The sequence below is a fragment of the Gracilinanus agilis genome, chromosome 3 (assembly GCF_016433145.1).
Source record: "Gracilinanus agilis isolate LMUSP501 chromosome 3, AgileGrace, whole genome shotgun sequence".
NCBI classification, from domain to species: domain Eukaryota; kingdom Metazoa; phylum Chordata; class Mammalia; order Didelphimorphia; family Didelphidae; genus Gracilinanus; species Gracilinanus agilis.
This window is the reverse complement of record NC_058132.1, coordinates 290,544,151-290,562,797: the sequence shown is the minus strand read 5'-3', so window position 1 is coordinate 290,562,797 and position 18,647 is coordinate 290,544,151.

Below are 18,647 nucleotides of genomic sequence, written 5' to 3'. Positions count from 1 at the left end.
GGAAAGATCAGCTATAAAACCCCTAGAATTTGTGAGGTAAAGAAGTTTAAACATCATCCTTTAGGTAGCAGGGTATCATGGGGTCATTTATAAAAACAATAATAAGAGGAATATGTAAAATTAACTCGGTAGTAGAGAATAGGATTACTTGACTTATGGAGTGGAGATGGACAGATAGAGATAATTAAGTTCTTGAAATATTCTAGACATAAAGATCCTGAAGGTTGTTAGAGTTGGAATGTACAGGAAGGGATATATCTTGGAAATTTTATCAAAAACAAATAATAATAAAGGTACTTGGAGAAGTCATAGCTGAATCTCGGATTTATCACTGATATGACTAGGATATTTTTTCATCCAGATCTGTGATTTTTTTTTTGATGGAGGGTACTCCATTTGGAAACTCCTTCCACTAACAGAGATTGGCAAATTAGTATAATTTGAAGTACTCAAAAGTTGTCTGGGGAGACATAAAAGATAAGTGGCATCTATAGTCACCTAGCTAGTATATTTGCAAGTACAACACTGAATCCAAATATCTTTGACCTTGAGGCCAACTCTCTACTCACCATATCATACTGCCTCTCAGGAGAGTGATAACTATGGATAAATATAACAAAGTCACAAGTGAAACCAGACTCAAGAAAACTCTAGGTATAAAAAAGTAATGAATAAAAGGAATGAGGATAAGCTCTACTATATTTTGATAAAATGAATTTTCAGTTACCTAGTTCATTAGATCTCCTGTGGATACTCTTAGAGTCTCCTTGTGAATGACCAGTTTACACTCATTTATTCTTCTCTCTTGCTTCTGGCAAATCTCCTCTTTTAGGAGTTAATTTACTTTCTCTTTCATTTATCTATTTTCCCTAACCTCCATTTCCAAATAGCCTCCTATTTTCTCCCTCTTTTTCCTTCTTGAACAATTTTTTTTCTCTTAAAATAAAAATATGGTAATAAAACCAATGGGAAAAAGAAGAAACAAATGAGAGAAATGAAAATGTTTCCTCATAAGACCGTAAAATACTACAGCTGTTGGCTGCTACTACCACTCCTCTTAATGTTTTCCTTAGGGAATGGTACTGCCTCTTATAAAGATACCCAAGGGTGCTAAGAACAAGGTCATACAGAATTATTTTTCCTCCTCTCTAGCTTCTTTTTTCCCCAGTTTTCTGAAAGTTTCTTCTCAATTCCATTCCTATTTGACTAGTAGATAAAGAAATGGTATAAATGCTACTAAAATGTTAGACATATCCCCAAAAAAGCAAGGCTGTAAATATCCATCTTACATACATTATAATCATAAATCTACAGCTAAAAAGATCATTAGGAGATGGTCATTGAGCCCAAGTCCCTCAATTTCTATCTGAGAATACTGAGACCAAGAATGGTTATTAAGTAACTTGCTCTAGGTCACATAAAGAATAAGTTGACAGAGATAGGATTTGAACTCAGGACCCAATGCTCCAAGTTCAACATTCTTTCAATTGCACCATTTGTATTCAGAAAAATGTCTTTTTCCCTGAATTGTCTACCCAGGGTAAGTATGTTGGTTTTTCCTCAAACTCCTTTTTACACAGACCTCAAGAGCTAATACATTGTTTAGAACTGCTACATTAGAAAGGGCTTGTCATTAGAAAATTGTCATGGGAACTTGACCAGACATGTCCTTTTGAAGGTTAAGAAAACAAACAAAAGTGACTTTTTTGTTTATTTCTCTTTTCCCTACAATTCCTTCAATGACACAGTTTAACAGCAGAACTATCTTTTTAATGTTATTCTTCCCTAAGCACCTCACTATACTTGCTTTTCATTTGTTTTTCTGGGGAAGAATGCTGATATTTTGCATTGCTCCTATGTATTTGCTCTACAATTCAAGGAAGGCATTTGCAAGGTTTTGTCCAGGGATAGGAAAAGGAGGGAAAGAGGTGAAATTTGTGGTCATGGAAAAGGGCAAAGATAATTGTTTTTTTTTTCTTTAATACATGCTCTTAGGGGACAAAGAAAGTGTTATGATTTAATTTCATTAATCTATGGTACCATCATAAATTCATTTACATCATATGTAAGTGAACATTTAAATAGATTGAGTGCTTATATTTGAACACTACTGACACTTTAGAAGTATCAGAGAGGATACTGCATGCACTACATATTTCCTGATGATCTTAGCAAATTGTAATGGATTAAATAAGGAGGTAAGGGCAATTTATATTACATACATACATGCATGCAAGCTCTGACTTAGATTTTGAGGTCTTTTAAAAAAATGTGCCTTCAATTAAATTCAATTAAAAAAAGAAGTATTATGGGTTACCAACAGGTATGTATTTTATCTGATTTTAACTATTTTACTTGGTAGCTATTTTCATTGCTTTTAACATAAAAATAGATTAGTGTATAAAGTTGAGTCAAAATATGTATGCTTTGAATTTAAGTTTGGACTCATTAACCTAACATCAGATTTATGACATTTAAATAATTTGAAATAAATTAGAAATGCTTCTATATTTATTTCTTTTTCTACTGTAGAAATTTGCCTTTCAGTTCTTTTTTAAAGTGCATAATAATTTTTGCACTGCTAATATATATTCACCCTATGATCAGTGGAATGAATTGAAGTGCATTCTGTCCTTTTATATTATATTTTGGTTTACATGATAATTCTTTCCTATAAAAATTTGAAATTTAACATAATTCTTCTTACTATCATTAGGGAGAAAGGTATCCTTAAGTTATACACATAATAATTCTGTCTCAGAGTCCAATTCAATAAAGATGGCTCTCATTACACAAGCTGAGATTTATTTCTTATTCAAATGGGACTTAGCTAAAATAGACTACTTCATAAGAGTTCCTTACAAACTATCATTAAATACCATTTCAAACAACTTTTTTTCTTAACTTGCATCTGTTGATGATTATCACTGTAATGATGATATATTATATAAATTGTGTTCCATCTAATCTGTATCCTAGCTTTATCTTTTGCATTTTTATTTAATGATTAGGATTTGGAACACTAACAGAAGGAAATACTAAAGAAATGTTAGTAAAATGGTTAAGCTTTTTCTTTCAACATAACAACTTCTCAATCTTTCTAAAAGTCTGAACTATATCTTTTAAAAGGTCATTAGTTATAGTGGTTTAGTTTTCTTTAGTCATTAGAGTCATATATGAATCTTCATGGCCCAATTTGGGACTTTCTTTGCAAAGATACTAGAGTGGTTTGCCATTTTCTTCTTCAGCTCATTTTACAGATGAAGAAAGTAAGATAAACAGAAATAAGGGACTTGTCCACGGTCATACACTTAATGCAAAATTTGAACTGAGGTCTTCCTGACTCCTGGCTGACTATTCACTATTCCACCTCGCTGCCTGGTAAAGTGATGTACTAATTATATGTCAGACAAGAAAAGATATACCACTACTATGTCAGGAAACTTGTAGGTAGGGAATTTCTACTTATTTTATGTTTATTATGTTATTAGGTATGAATATATACCTACCTATTTATAGGTGTGAATACACGTCTATATGTATCGATATATGCACAAACATATTGCCTTGTGTGCACACATACAACCTGTATATGGATGTTTGTATATACAAATGCAAGAATGTGTATACATGTATATATGTATGAATAAACCAACGAAGAGATTATGGACAGCAAATAATATTTGTTTCTTTAATTGGAACAGAAATACTGAACCTGAGCTATTTATTTTCAAATGTTTTCCTAATTCCTGTTAATGCTATTCTCTGTTAAAAACAGATGAAAAGAAGTATTCACACCTATGAGGGAAAATCTAGACATGTCTATCCATAGATAAAGATGTAATTTTAATAGTATTTGGGAAATATTTGGGATTTCCCATGTCGTATCTAAGAATCTTACTTTTTGTCTACTTAACAATAATTTTCACATGTAATATTCACATTGAATGTGTATAAAATCTGTTAATAGGGATGGCTAATCTTATCCCACACCAAAACATCCAGTTCAGAAATGGACCATCTGAGGATAAAGACCAAACCCACGTGGGACCAGAATCACAAGCTAAGCTGATAGGATACATTCAATGGCCAATTCATATCCATCTTCTAATTAGGAAGTGAAGATTTTCTTGCTTAAGCAGCTAAAACTAATGATGATTAATTGTATTAGAATATTTATATAATTTACCCATATTTATAAAATATGTATGCATGTACATAGTTACATAGACACAAATCTATTTCAATGGACCTGTGATTTCATTGGTGTGGGGAGTCCCCTGGGGAGAATCCTTTACCACCACAGGAATATATACAACTTACAGCCTGAAGAGAGTTGCCTAGAGGATGGGGAAGTGATTTGCCATGGTCACAGGTCTCTATGTGGCAGAAACAGAATTCAAATCAAAGTTTATCTTTCATTTTCTTTTGATTTTGACCTATTAACGTCACAATGCTGCTGCCTCTTACAGACTCATATGTATGATTTAAAACAACTTATTTCTTTAGAAATACATCTTTCCCAATTATGAGAGCAGTTATATCTGAAAGGTGTATTAATCTAGGTGCAAATAAATTTTCAAAGTGGAAGAGAAGTGAAATTAGGGATCCAGAATGATAAGATTTAAACTGGAAAATGTTACATAGTGTTTCAATGTTCTGACAACTAACTTCACCACTAAAAGATCTTTCTAGTAATTAAAGAAAAAAGATAACTGTGAATTATAACTTTTTTGCTTTGGGGGGAAAAATTCTTGCAAATGAAACTGCCTAGCAGGAATGGGCTTCAGGAATACTTAGCCACAGTCATGTTTGCTTTTAACTTTTTATTTTAAATGCTTAATTGTAGCCAGGAGGCATGTTTAAGAAAAGAAACAAAATGTCATTTTGTATCTTCAAATGCCCATCGGCCATGTGGTTTCCACAGTGTTTGCTTGCTCACAGCTGTGATAGCTTTTCATTTTTACTTTTTAGTTAGAATGCTTAATTGGGAGCAATAGGGAACACTAAACACCCCTGATTAAGCTATTCAATAGAATCTTCACATGATAAAGAAACCCTAGAGATGGCTGAAGAATGCATTGTGGAACCCTACAGAAATTTCTTTCAATGAACTGTTAGGACAATCTCGATTTTGTGGTAGAACCAAGTGAACCAGGCACATTTCACAGAAACTCATCACAATAGTTCATTGTAATCTATTTTTCTCAACTAAATTCCATTAATGATCTGCTATGCACAGAAAGCAAATATAAATGTGCTAACGCAGTCTGGGATGCTACAATTGGGATGAAAGGCAAAATGGGAAAATCATTAATTTTGAATAATCCCATTAAAAAAACCATAATGATAAAATAAAATAACATCTAATCAGAGAAAAATCAAAGATTTGAAGACTTACTGTCAACTATGAAAGACACGAATATGTCCAAAAACCACAAAGAAAAGGAAAAGAGTAGAAGTAGCAAAAAATAGGAAGCTGAATGAAATTCAGAAAGTAACATAAAAAGGTATGCAATTAATGCTACCTTTTCTTTTCTATCACTGTTGCTTAGGTTTATTGAGTAATCTCTGTCCAAGAAATTGCACTACTGTTTAGATCTTTATATCTGCTCAGCCAAGAGAACTGACAAAGAGAAGATGATACACTATAAAATGTAGAAAGAGCCAAAGCCAATATGAGAGGTCAATTTGAATGTCTGCACATCTAATGAATTTTGAATACTTCTTGCCTGGCTAACCACAGACAACTTAAATTTGTCTGCCTATAAACAGTACACTCATTTCCAATGCTTTCTTACTGAGTACTGGGAAGGAAAGAAAAGCAGTCTTTGTATTTTTCCCCCTTTTTACTCCTGAAAAAACAAAGAAATAAAAATCTATTTTATTGGACAACAGGATCATCTCAATGGTTGGAATTTAAAAAAAGGATTCAAGGTGGGGAAAGTGATTTCTCATCTGATTTTCTTTATTCCCAAAATACTTGTTATTTTTGTTTATTGAATATAATTTACAAAGAACTAAAGAGCTCAGTTTTATCTTGTGCAAATTGAGTGGGGCTGGACTAGATGATCTGGAGGGTCTTCTAATCCCTAATATTTTATCATATTATGAATAAATTATATATACACATTATAAATAAATTTATAAAAGACTGTGATGTAATGGCTAGGAAACTGGTCTTTGAGTCAGGAATATTTGGGGTGAAAACTTGCCTTGGGAACACACAAACCGTAGGTAAGTTATACAATATCTCTGTACCTCCATTTTCCTCATCTGTAAAAAATGTGGGATTTCAGACTTGATCTTCAAGGTTCCTCTCAACTCAATGGTGCTATGCCAATAGAAATTTACTGGCTGAAATGAAGCTACTTCTATTCGCATTTTTCCAGTTTTCTTGTGTCTATGCTTCCACAGACATGAGAATGATACCAAATGAGAATTTAAGTTAAAATATGACTTTAGAGGGCAGCTGGGTGGGTCAGTGGATTAAGAGCCAGGCACAGAGAGATAGGAGATCCTGGGTTCAAATTTGACCTCAGACACTTCCTAGCTGTGTGACACTGGACAAGTCACTAAACCCTCATTGTCTAGCCTTTACCACTCTTCTGCCTTAGAACTGATACACAGTATTAATTCTAAAATGGAAGGTAAGGGTTTAAAAAAAATGAAAATATGACTTTAATAAGGACAAGTAAGCCATGACATGAATCTGATTTTTTTGCCTACCTGTGCTTTTACAGGAAAACTTGGTTTTCTTATCACACAAGCGCATAGTACCATTGCAGCCCTTTTCATCACTCCCATCTTCACAGTCTTTTTCTCCATCACAGCGCCAAAGGTCAGGGACACAATTCCCATCAGGGTCACACTGAAATTCATTCCCATTACACCCAGCAGGAGAACGAATCTCTTAAATTGAAATAAAAAAAGAAAAAGATAAATATGTATAATATGATATTACTTGATGAGAATTTTTCCTTTGTTCTTATCTCCCAATAATTCTGGAGAAGCTATATTACTAACTCTAACTTTTAAGAGCCATAATACTGAAGGTTTTAACTTCATTAGAAACCTAAGAATAGTAAAACTATTCCAACTCACCCATGGACAATAATACATATATACTATGAGACCAAGGTAGAATAAGAGGTAGAATTCATACATTTATTTGTTTGTATTCTAGTCTTTGAGTCTTAAGTCTCAGCTCTTTGAAAGATAGTACATATGTGTATCTAACAAAAATAAGTAGATAGATTCTATTTGTAGTGCTTGAGATTTCTAGGGCTTTTAAAACTTTATTTTGTGTTTCAGTTTTTCCCATACTGAAAAGAAGTGAAAGAACCTAAAATGATTTTAAATAGGATTTTTTTTTTTTTACTAAAAAATGAAAGCATTGAAGGAAGTTCTAGAAAAAAATTAAGAACATTCATAGAGCAATTTCAGGAAAAACTTCAGAGCAGAACCTCTTGTCTCCAGAGTGATAGAATGTTATTTACACATTTAAAAAATGATTTTTGTTATAGACAGACAGTATGAATTCAATTTCAATCAATAATGCTAATTTATTCAATGCACAGTTAACAACAAAAATTCCCACAAAACCGTTTATTGAAAAGAAGTTAAATTCTACCTTTTAGATTCAATATAATTGAAGGAAGAATTAGAATCAGTGAATTTTACAATAAAATGGCAATTTTATACAACTTAGTGGACATAGCACCATTTTTTTAAGATAATGATTTTTCTAAAATAACAGCACATTTAATCTATTATAAAGGAATGTGAAAATGATATTCCCAAAAAAATGATCTAAAAAAATTCAATAGGATTTCTGATATTACTATGATGGTTAGCAATAATAAAAGTAATAATGGTTCTCTAGTAGTTATAACTATGGCCATCTCATGAAGCATGTATCAAAAAATGTGTGAGGACCTTGATCTGACCAGAAACTTCTGATTAGTTCTTATGGGCCTTCTCATCCCCCAATGAAGGGTTGGATCAAAAGAGATTGGCCACTGAAATAGGAAGACCCATGCATTTAGTAGAATTTTTAAATGAGTTACTTTTCTCCTATAGTTTCTCTCTGGATGAACTACATCAGAGTAAAAGTTCCTAGTGACATTTTCTGTTTCATCTTTCTTTCTCTGAACAAAAGTGATGAATAGCAATCATGAGAAATCTACATTTCAAGTCTAGTGCCTACACTGAAATTAGGAGAGTTCCTTAATTGGTCAGTTCCAGTTCCCCTCTAGGAGTTGTTTTTTGAAGCTACAAATTCTTGAAGGAAAAGAAGACTAGTGACAGAAAAATGAGTCAGGCATCCTCTGCTGCCCACAAGACATAGACCTTCAGTTACTTGCTAAAAAAGCAAATATGATGTGAGAAATGCTTTAACTATTTGTAATGATATAAATATTTGAATGCATGAGTTTATGAGTCATGTGTATTTTAAGAATTTCTTATGTACTAGAAGAAATAAATAACTCACTTACTTGGAGAATTTGGATATTGAATACATTTCTAGAATAAACCTTGCTAATTCCATTGAGGGAGATTCAAAATCAAGTTCAAGGAATTTTTCTGGGAACTTTGTAGAGGTGAAATGACCTAATGAGTGAGAGAAAGATTAGAGTATCCTCTTCAGGGCTAGGCTCTTCCAGGACTGAACCTGGTACCCAGGAATCTAAGCTGGAGCCCCACTCTAACTCAAATTTTTACTATGTTATATTCAATAATCTGGGAAGAGATGGATGCCACCTTGACTGACAGGGATGGCACTTGAGAAACTCAGAATGTTCCCAGGTGCTGTGAGCCAGGGGCTAACATCAGTTGGCCCCACTCTATATATACCCCTCACAGCTACATTGAGGGATGTCTCTGGACTCAGAGGCTGAGAACTGGAGATAACAGATCTCTGCAAACCTCTGTGGTTCAATCTGGGCAGTGGGTGGCTGACTGAAGGGTGGTTGAAGGGTGGTCAGGAGGATCGAAGAAGAAAAGTGTAGGAAACCCTGAATCTATTTCCTGCTAGACTGTGAGAGCTAGTGAACCATCAACACTAGTAGTGAGAGAGCTGAGAGAATAAAGACCATCAATACATCTGCAGCAATAGCCTTCCCTATTCTCTGGCTTGGTTGTAGTCAGATCTGGCCAGAGATAGAGGGAGAGAGTGAAATCTCAAGCCTCCACCAGATTAATAGCCTCCAGTCCTGATTGTTAATTAGTCTAATAGATAATAGATTAATAGGGTTTCCAATCCCTAATCCTTGACCTTGTTATTGCTTCCCTACTTGTAGATAAAAGAGTATTCAATAACAAGTACCTTCCTGAGTGGTCTTTCTTCAAGGCCCTTGGGAAGGGAGTCAAATGCAGTCAGATCCTGAACATTATCCAAGACTGATCAATAGCCAAATACTAATCAACCCACCCCCGGGTTGGGCCTGGAAAGGTTAACCATGTATCTAACCTCTCAAGGTTGCTTGGGCAGCTGTTGAAGGAATTCCTAACAGTTTATCAACCAAACCTGTTAGAGAGAAAGGGATAACTTAGAGCAGCAGCCAAGGTGATAGGAGTAGATGTTCCTCCCATCAACTGCAGCTGAGAAGATCATAGGCAGATACACATCATCACCATCATTATACATCTATATCTCCCTCTACCCCAATATTTCTATAACAACTATAATGAGTTAACATCAGATTCACAAGTTATAGATCATTGTGCTGAATTTTATTAATAGTATTCTATAGTGTTATGCTTTAAGATCAGTTTTATCTGAAATATACCATAACCTCAAAATATACCAACAAGAGTAATGAAGTCTTGTTCTGATATCTCATTGTAGCCCAGATGTAACTTTGGGATCTTGAAGACTATATGAAATTATTAGTTGTTGAAAGTTCCATCATGTTAAGTAGATTTCAGGTACAATTCTAGCAACATGTTATGCCTCTTCTCTGAGTATTGAAATAAGTAACTGCCTAAATTGGGTAATATGGAGATGTCACATACTACCAGGACACACCCACATACCCCAAATGACAGGATCTCACAGGACAACAAGGGACTTATCACAAGGGATGTGGGTGTTAGGTGAAACCCCTCTAGTTATTGAAATGGCAGTTAACAGTTACCAGTCATTAACTACTGGGGAAAACATAAGGATTGGATGTTCACATCTATGGGTCCTTCTTGGGTTTTGAGGAAAGACAACAGGGAGTTTATTCTGAGGGTTAAAGTTGGAATTATGGGGAAAAGGTCACACTGAACTAGATAACTATGGACAGACTTCAGGGACTGGAAATGAGTCAAAATCTATACTGTACTAACACAGACTATCAGGTCCAGCTTTTGGAGGTTAGAAGGAAAAGGTGATAGTCTCACAACTGGGATCCTCTTTAGCTCCAGCAATGTTCACAGCTAACTGAATCCTCAGTAAATAATCCACATGGTGGGGGCAGCTGGGTAGCTCAGTGGATTGAGAGTCAGGCCTAGAGATGGGAGGTCCTAGGTTCAAATATGGCCTCAGACACTTCCCAGCTGTGTGACCCTGGGCAAGTCACTTGATCCCCATTGCCCACCCTTACCACCCTTCTACCAAGGAGCCAGTACACAGAAGTTAAGGGTTAAAAAAAATAATCCACGTGGGAAAAGATAAGGAGCTTAAACCAGCCTGGTATGTCTACCACCGAAGTCTGGTCTTCTTGCTCAACTTGTATTTCCACAGGCAGGTGTTTCTTCTGAGAGACAAATCTACTTTCCTTGGGCTCTTCACTGGGACAGGTAAAAAGGCATCTAACTTCCACAGTCATACAAGAGTCATTCCAGGAAAAAAATAAACAAACAAAAAAAAAAAAACAACTTCCCTTTTCACCATTCTGTGGTTGGAACCCTCCAGCCTTACCTGATTAAATCTGGTTGCTATCTCACCTTAAATGTCTAAAACTTAATCTATAAATTTGCCTATTACAGTCCCCCCCCCCATTTGCACAAAGCCAAAATAGTATTAATCTATCTAATGTCATGGACATTCATCTATGTGTAGGACAACCTATAAGTTAAGAATTCATTGGCCATGGCAACTCCTGAAGCAAGGAAAAAAAAAAGAGAAAATGGCCTTAGTTCAATGCAGCCCACTTCTGCTTATGCAAAAACTTTAGTGGCTAAAAGGGTTATAAATGCATTAAGAATCAGTGTTTTCAGTCTTGAAATATTAGAATTAATATTGATATTCAAAGTATAAGATTCTTTCCCATAAACTAATGAAATTATTAGTGTGGAGAGCTCCCAGTAAGTTATTTCTTCTGTCTATATAGCCCTGCCCTTTCTCAGCATATACAATGTTAGAGAAAGGAGATTAAATATTCTGATAGTCCATTTCTCACTTTATATGAAATAAGAAAACAACAAAAAAAAGTAACAGTTAAATGGAAAGATGACTCACAGATTCTCATTGTAGAAGTACAATAGGAAGCTGCTAAAAGTGATTCTATCATATTGATAAAGAGGTAGCTATATGTTGTATTATACAGAGTGCTGGGCCTAGAGTCAAGAAGACCTAAGTTCAGTTCTGATCTTGGGCACTTACTATGTGGCCATGAGGAAGTCACTTTACCTGTAAATTGGAAATAATGACAGAACCTACTTCTCAGAATTGTTTGTGAGGATCAAATAGCATAATATTTGTGAAGTAGTTAGCATGATGCTTGGAACATATTGGGCGCTAAATAAATATTTATTCCCTTTCTATTTTCCTAAGAGTAAGTCAAATTGTTATTTTGGGGGTGCCTTCTCATCTCTTTATTGTTTTGTCCTCCATATAACATAGTAACAAAGGGACCATTGTAATCACATCTAAATATAAACTTCTATATCAGAGGTTAAAAAGAGAACTAAATTCCACGAAGAACTGGGTATGGCTTTCAAAACTCTTAATTAAGTAAATAAAAGATCAGTAACTAAGACTCAATGAAGAAGAATCAGAACTATATATTCCTTCCCACAAGAGAGTTGGAATGTGATAAACAAAATGAACAGCAAACAAAATTTCCCAAGATAAAATTCATTATCTTAGCATTCAAAAATTATGATTGACAAATGAGTCATTTTTAATAAACATCTGTATAGAATCTGACCATCAATTTGTGATAGAAAATATGAAATTCAAGATAAAATTAGAAGAAATAATAGAAATAAGAAGATATCACATACAATGAACACAGGTTTAACCAAAATGATCTGATCAAAAATATGGTAGAGTAATTGTTTTAAACTTACTGCATCATCTAAAAAACATAAAAAATTGTCAGTTGACTAATGTTTATTAAGTGAGTACTGTATGACAAATGGTAGGAGAAAATGGAAAACCACTTTAGCATTTTTGCCAAGAAAACTTCAAATGGTATTACAAAGAGTTGAACATGACTGAAAAATAACTAAATAACAAATGTAACAAGTATTATAGAAAATATACATCAGAATATAGGTGGATGAAGTTGAAACAACAAATGAAGAACATGGAACCACTATAAAAGATTAAAGCTTTATTGTAATAATTTTAGGCAACTGCAATTTTTAGCATTCTATTCAGTCTTTCCATCCTTAGCCTTACATCAGTAATAGGAATAATTTGTTATGAACTTTCCCTTATTCTTCCCAAGAGGTAGAAGACATTGATTCTTTCCAATGAATAAAAAGGTAATGTGATCTGAGAAGAGAAGAGTAATGCTGGATTCAAGGCAGGCTAATATCATGGACAGGGCTACCAAGGCTGAAGGAAACAAGACATGAAACCATGCTGGGATTATTTGGTCCAGTGAAAATCCCACAGTTCCTTACCCTCCTCCAATAGCAAGAGCCCAAGTCACCCTCATGGTGAGGGAAAGAATGAACCAAAAAGTGAGAAGGAAAGACAACCTGTTCAGACTAAAAGAGAAAGGATGTTTATAAATCATGTGTCCAAGTGGATAAACCAATAACATAAGCACAAATTCAAAAGAATATTTCACTGAAAAAGAATTACACTATGAAAAAAGTAAACCATGAATCTCCATTGCAAAAGAGAATTCCGAAAATTCATCTAATATTATAAAAAATGAGGCAGAAATTATGAAATGATCAAAAGGAAGAGTAAGATGTCTAACCATAGATATTAGGATATTAGGATAGAAATGAGTACAGAAATCAGAATTAAGAGCCATTCCTCAGTTGGAAAATGGTCAAAGGATATGAACAAGCAATTTTCAAATGAAGAAATCAAAGTTATTAATAGTCATATAAAATGTTTTAAATCACCTTATTAGAGAAAACCAAATCAAAACAATGCTGCGTTATCAACTCACACAGATCAGATTGGCCAGTATGAAAGTAAAGCAATAAATGTTGGAGGGATGTGGCAAAATTAGAACACTAATGCATTGTTGGTGGAGTTGTGAACTGATCTAGCCATTCTGGAGGGCAATTTGGAAGTATGCCTAAAGGGCCATAAAATTGGACACACCCTATAATACACTGGGGACACACTGGGTCTATATACCAAAGAGATAATAAAAAAAAATGGGGAAAGGATCTCCTTGTCCAAAAATATTTATAGCAGCTCTTTTTTGTGGTGAAAAATAATTGGAAATTGAGAGCATGTCTATTAATTGTGGAATGGCTAAACAAAATGTGGTATATGATATATATAGAATACTATTGTGCTATAAGAAATGATAAGCAAGATGCTTTCCTGGATGAAAATTTACAAAATATAAATTGCCTAGATTAACAAAAGAGGAAATAGAATACTTAATCCCATCTCAGAAAAGAAATTGTACAAGCCCTCAAGGAACTCCCTAGGAAAAAAGCTCCAGGGCCAGATGCATTCACAAGTGAATTCTACCAGACATTTAAAGTACAACTAATTCCAATGTAATGCAAACTATTTGACAAAATAAGCAAAAAAAGAGTTTTACCAATTTTTTTAATGAGACAAATATGGTACTGATACTTAAGCCAGGAAGATCAAAAACAGAGAAAGAAAATTATAGATTAATCTCTTTAATGAACATAGATTCAAAAATCTTAAATACTAGCAGAGACTACAACACTATATCCCAAGGATAATTTGTCATACTCAGGTGGAAATTAGACCAGGAATGCAAGGATGGCTCAATATTAGGAAAACCATCCACATAATTGACCATATCAAAAATCAAACTAACAGAAATCACTTGATTATCTCAATAGGTGAAGAAAAAGCCTTTGAAAAAATGCAACACCCATTCTTATTGAAAACACTAGAAAGCAGAGGAATAAAAAGGCCTTTCTTCAAAATAATAAACAGTATTTATTTAAAACCAGCAACAAGTATCATCTGTAAAGGAGATGTTAGAAGACTTCTCAATAAGATCAGAAATGAAGCAAGGATGCCCATTATTAACACTATTATTTAATATTGTATTAGAAATACGAGCTTTGGCAATTAGAGAAGAAAAAGAATTTGAAGGCATTAAAGTAGGCAGTGAGGAAAATAAATTATCACTCTTTGCAGATGATATGATAGTATACTTAGAGCAATGATGACAAACCTTTTAGAGATGGAGATCTAGATCCTACCCCATCCCACTTCTTGACCAAGTGCCATGCACCTCCACCCTACCAAGTGTCAGGTGTGCCACACATCCCCCTTACCCCACAAAGGGAAGAGAGAAAGTGATCTCATTTGAGTGCTGAGTAGAGGGGCAGGTGAAGTAAGGAATGTCCTCGGCAAGTATAGAAAGGGGGAGTGGAATGGCCTGAGTACAAAATCAATCATTTTGATTATATTAAATTGAAAATTTTTTGTACAAACAAAACAAATGCAAACAAAATTAGAAGAGAAGTAACAAACTGGGAAAATATTTTTATAAAAAAATTGTCTGACAAAGGCCTAATTTCTCAAATATACAAAGAACTAAGTCAAATTTATAAGAAATCAAATCATTCCCCAGTTGACAAATGGTCGAGGATATAAATAAGCAGGTTTCAGATAAAGAAATCAAAACTATCAATAGTCATATGACAAAAACGTTCTAAAGCCCTCCTGATTAGAGAAATGCAGATTAAAACAACTCTGAGGTACCACCTTAAACTTAGCAGAGTGATGAATATGTAAAGGAAAAAAAATGTTGGAGGGGTGTGGCAAAGTTGGGACACTAATGCATTGTTGGTGTAGTTGTGAATTGATCCAACTGTTCTGGAAGGCAATTTGGAATCATGTCCAAAGGGCTTTAAATGAATGCCCTTTGATTCAGCAATACCACTCACTACTGGGTTCATATCCAAAAAACATTTTTAAAAGTCTGTGTAAGGAACTGTTTGTACAAAAGCATTCATAGCTGTGCTTTTGGTGGTGGCAAAAAATTGGAAAATGAGGGGATGTCCTTTGACTGGGGAATGCCTGAACAAACTGTGGTATATGATGGTGATGGAATATTATTGTGGTATAAGGAATGATGAATTGATGGATTTCTATAAGAACTGGAAAGACTTACATGAACTGATGCACAATGAAATAAGCAGAACCAAGAGAATAATGTACACATTAACTGAAACACTGTGGGATGATCAAAAGATAATTGACTTTGCTAATAATAGCAATGCAATGATCCAGGACAATTCTGTGGGACTTATGAAAAAGAATGTTATACAGATGTAGAGAAAGAACTGTGGGAGCAGAAATCCAGAAGAAAACGTGATTTATTACTTGTTTATATTGGTACGTGATTTGGGGTTTTGGTTTTAAAGGATTACATTTACAAAAATGAATAATATGGAAATGGGTTCAAGTGATAATATGTAATTTTGTGTGTGTGTGTGTGTATGTGTGTATGTGTAACCCAGTAGAATTGCTTTTCAACTCTGGGAAGGGGGTGAAATGAGGGTAGGGAGAAAAAATGAATTGTGTAACAGAATTAAAAAAAATATACCAAAAAAAGAAAGACGATTTCAGAAAAAGCTAGAAAGATCTACATGAACTCATGCAGAATGAAATAAGCAGAAGCAAAAGAATATTGTATACAATAATAGCAAAATTATATGATGATCAACTTTGAAAACTTGGCTACTCTCAACAATGAAATGATCTGGGATAATTCTGAAGGACTTATGGGAATGTTATCCATCTCTAGAGAAAGAACTGTTGGAGTTGGATACATATCAAAGCATACTATCTTTCACATCATTTTATTTACAGTTTTATTTTGGAGTTTGGGTTTTGAATGAGTGTATTCCTACAACAATGATAAATATGGAAGTATGTTTTATACGATAATACATGTATAGCCCAAATCAAAGTGTTTATCATCTCTGAGTGGGGGAGGGAAGGGAGGAAGTTAGACTGTTTGGATTTTATAATTTTGGAAAATTTACATTGAAAATTATTTTTACATGAAATTGGAAAAATAATATATCTTTGAATTAAGACATAAAAAAGAAATCAGAATTAAGAACAAACAATTAAGAAGACAACTTATAACACATGATGGATAATTTATCCAAAGAATGAGAGTCCCCTGAAAAAAAAAAGATAAATTTAGAACACAAACATACAGAAGTAGGAAAAAACAATTTGGTGAAAGAGAAGTTAAAGAAAATGATTTTTGAAACAATATATGCATTCTACATAATCCAAATGAATGATAATGGAGACATTATACAGAGAAATAACTTAAGGATTATAGGTCTTGAATAATAAGAAGAATAAGTTTTAAATATTAAGCCACACTGAAAGGACAATGTAAGAAAAGAAAACTGCCAATAACTTTTAAATTCAGATAACAGCAAACTAATGGATTATTAAATCAACAAATAGAGGGGAAAAGGTAGGCTTAAAATATTTCACTAGTTATATTTTGTTATATTCGTAAAATGGTAGGAGAAAACACCATATGAAGGAATGTAAATTCAATTTGTTTAGGATTATGTTGTAACTACAAGAAATTGGAGAAAAGAATGAAATAGCATAGACCCCAAAGCAAAAGAATACAAGCTGAAAACAGAAATAGCAGCTTCTGCAAGACTCTGCCTGATAAGCAATCGAAGGACTTTAAACAAAACATATACATTTGAGGCATTCTAAGGGGGGGGAAATAGTGAGTATAACATGTGATTCACATAAACCATAATCATGAGAGAAAAGCCCCCAAAAAATTCATCAAGGAAAGTCTATACATTAAACGCATTTTCCAAGTATGTTTTTTTAAACTTAAAACAAAGAAAAACAAAAGTATCATTAAGGGACAAAAAAGATCTATCAGGCTAACTGCTTAAGAGAATTTGAAGAAAGAAAGAAGAAAGCTGAATAAAACTACATGGGAAAAAAATTAATGTTCTCTCCCCAAGTAAATCAGTTCCTTAAGGGAGGAATTGAAAGATAGGAAGTAATTTTATCAGGGAAGGGAGGCAAGAGACAAAAAGAACCTGGAGCTGTATCCCTATGCAACCCATAAACCATACATTCAGACTTTAACATCACAGTCCCTGAAGTTTTCTGTGAAGAAACAGAAACGGCACTTAAGAATATGAAGACAAAAAGAGTAGCTGGAGTAGATCAAATATGCAAAAAGAATATCCATTCCAAAAATAACAAAATTTTGAGAAGGCTGAGGAATCAATTTTCAAGATATATAAGGAGAGAGAATAAATGATTGGGAAATACTTGGACATTAGTATTACTGAAAAAGAGCTGATAAAAGTTATCAACTACTGCCAACTCACGTCTATTTCACCAATTCTACAACATTTTTATGAGGACATTCTACACATGAATCAGTGGCATCCTTAAGGAAAGAATGAAAAGGGAGCAGACAGATTTCTGCAATTATCACATATTCCATATCTTTATAGTCACACAATTGACTGAAAGATGCAGAGAATACAAGATCCTACTGTGCTTGTTACTAGGTGACTATAAAAAGGCATTTTATTAGGCAGAACAAAATATTATTTAAAAATCTTCTCCAAGTTTTCTCCTACCTGTTTGTTAAAGTTATAGAAAATTTCCTAGACTATGTAACAAAGATAACTGGTCGCTTGTTAATATGAATTAAATGATTACTATCAAGAAAAGTATATAATACTTATCAAAGGTATTTGTCACTGTCATGGAAGATTTCCATTTCAGATTCATACATTCATTCACTTATAATTAGCATTTATATAGTGCTTTATGGTTTGGAAAATGCTTAATAAATATCACTTTGATCCTCACAACTGTGAGGTTTCTGATAGTATTATCCTCATTTTCAGATGAATAAACTGAGGAAGAGTTTGGCTGAATTGTCCAGGGTCACATAACTACTAAATTGCTGAGGTCAGATTTAAGTTCAGATCTTAATGATTTTAAGTTCAATGCCCTAACCACTGGAACATTGTTTCCTCATCCATTCAACAAATATTTATTTAGCATCTAGTAGGACTGTGCTAATTACTGGGAATATAAAATCATAATGGAATAGTTTCTCTCTCCAAGTAACTTGACTCTTTCATATTGTTACCTCTACCTCAGAAGGATTGTGATTGAATTAATGTTTTCCTCTAAAATAAGCTCCTTTTAGAGGAAGCAACCATACAGATTTTAGGGACCTAAAATGAGGTAACTATTATAACAGAGTGATACAATC